The 2,500-nt window shown below is 43.7% G+C and overlaps 1 protein-coding gene across 3 annotated transcripts in view; it reads right to left on the bottom strand.

The window, feature by feature from the left end:
• The window catches only part of LOC113827706 (uncharacterized), a 28,535-nt gene that overhangs the window by 19,004 nt on the left and 7,031 nt on the right, over positions 1-2,500 (bottom strand). The window lies entirely within an intron of this gene.

Genomic DNA, 2,500 nt, shown 5'->3' with positions numbered 1-2,500 from the left:
CGCCGCTTCACCTGCCGACGCTCTCCTGTTCTCGCGTTGCTACTTCGGCCATGTCCGCCGCCCCGACCCGTCCGCTGGTGATCACCGCCCACGTTCCCTCGTGCATCTCGCTACGCTCACTCACCACACCCGCTGCCGTGCTGGTGACCCTGGCAAGAACTGTCCCTCCTTGCCTGCCGATTCTCGTGACGCCGTCACCAATGTTGTTCCTCTCCCGAGATGACGAATCCTTCCGCCGACGTGATCCTCAAGACCTCGCTCTCAAGATTCTCCGCTCAACCTTCGACTCTTCGACGATTACTGGTCTCCCAGAATCTTCTAGACCCGGTGTGCGTGTCATTACGACCGACACGGCGCTTGACAAGTTAACTGTGTCTTCCAGTGATCCTGTGTGGAACGATTGACGAGCTCCGTGACTGATCATCACTGCCGCTCCCGTCAAGACCACCTGCACCCCGAACAGTGACCTGTGCAAACAAGCACCCTAGGCCGCCGACCTTAGAAATACCTGTACGACCGTTCCTCCTCAACTGCAAGATCGAGACTCCCTGTGTCTGTTACCTCCGTCACCTGTCACCTGTCATCTACCTGCATCGTCTACTCAAGAATCGAGGACGATTCTTTTCTAGTGGCCGAGCGATTTAGTGACCTGCCTCCCTCGTCGCTCACCCCTCGCATACCACGAAAGCCATGTGTTCTTATTTCACAAGTACTTCAACCTGCCCTGTGCCCGACATTGACGAAGTGACCGTAGAACACGCTAATCTGACCCTTATTACTCTCATACATTTTCCATGCATTTATTCTGTTGTCTTCAAGTATAAATATGTCATGTTTATACTCAAAATGTTTCTTATAAAATGCTTATTCTGAATCACGATGTATGTAACTGATTTTACCATTGATATTCAAATGTTCTATGTTTCATGTATAGTCAGCCAGTCTGTCCCATAACCACAATGTTTGGATTGTAAAAACATACTGATATCATGTCAACCATACCCTTGTTCCTCTCCACGAAACGGTCATGTGAACCGGTTTCTGAATTTATGTTCTTTCATATTTTTTCATGTTTTTCCATTGTATATTGTCTCAAACGAACTTCGTTCATGGCAATTCCTGTGCCATCTACCGCAGACCGCTCGCCCCCGCGGGCCTGGCAGGACGTGCTCCTCCCTGGGCCTCTGCCTTGCCCTCTGTACCAGTTACCCAGAATAAAGACAAGAAAACTGCGACAAGTTTAACTTCAGACCAACATCTTCAGAGTACGTCAGTATCTCACTTACTTACTACTGCCTTACCGCTCAGCCACGACCTACCAAACAACAAGTAATAATAGTGGGGGGTGGGACGCCTCCTTCCTCCTACTACACACATTACAGCGACGGGAGCAGCAACAGCAACAACAAGAACAGCGAGAGATGAAGATGACGGAGGAGGAGGAGAAGAAAAGGAAGAGCAAGAGGAACAGGGAGGAAAAAGAGGAGGAGGAGGAGGACAACGATTTTCTACCATCATCAATAGAATGGAGAGAGAAGACGATCGTTGTAGAAGACGAGGAGGAGGCGGACGACAGCGTAGTAATTATAGAAGACGACGAGGATGACGAAGTAGCCGAAAATAAGAAGAAAAAGAAGAAAAAGATGGACGAAGCGGACGACAGCCTTCCATCCTAGACCATTCCCCATTTTTTTACAGGTAATATAAAGACTATTGAATTTGATAAAAGAAAAAGTATTTGTATAATAATTGAAAGACTATATACTTTTCCTCTTATTATGAAAAATTATACTAAAAAAGAAAGAAAGAACAAATGAAAGAATATGCAATTTTTTTTCTTATTAGAAAATAGGGAAAGGCAAAAAGTATAATAATAACAATAAAAATAATAATTGAAAGACTACAAATATATACCGATTTTCATTTTTCTCTTATTATGAAAAATACTGATTTGATGATTATATTACAAAGAAGAAGAAAAGATTATATACACTTTAGAATGTGGAAATGAAAAGAGACAAGAGAGAAAGAAAAATAATTGGTCCAGTAAATAACATACGGCAACTCAGTAGTACTTTTTACATATTATCCGTAAAATAATTTGGGGCAACTCAGTGACGTTTTTTTTGCGTGAGCGGGAAAGAGAGAGAGAGAGAAAGAGAGCGAGAGAGAGAGAGAGAGAGAGAGAGAGAGAGAGAGAGAGAGAGAGAGAGAGAGAGAGAGAGAGAGAGAGAGAGAGAGAGAGAGAGAGAGAGAGAGATTGAATATCCTTTTTTGACCCCGTTAAGTGGATCTCACGCGAAAATAAATAAAACTGTAGTTATTCTTCTTCCTCATTTACTAGACATGGCGAGTGAAGATAGTACATACATTTATCTGTCCTCATTACCGAGTTCAACGAGGTTTCCGATAAATAAGACGGCGGCTTTCCAAAATACAATTGATCCCCTAAACTTAAACGAAAAGTTCGACTACGAAGCAGCTTTAGTAAACCTTCTTT

Source organism: Penaeus vannamei, chromosome 13 (assembly GCF_042767895.1).
Source record: "Penaeus vannamei isolate JL-2024 chromosome 13, ASM4276789v1, whole genome shotgun sequence".
NCBI lineage: Eukaryota > Metazoa > Arthropoda > Malacostraca > Decapoda > Penaeidae > Penaeus > Penaeus vannamei.
Note: the sequence above shows the minus strand (reverse complement) of the source record. Positions and strands in the feature narration are given on the sequence as shown.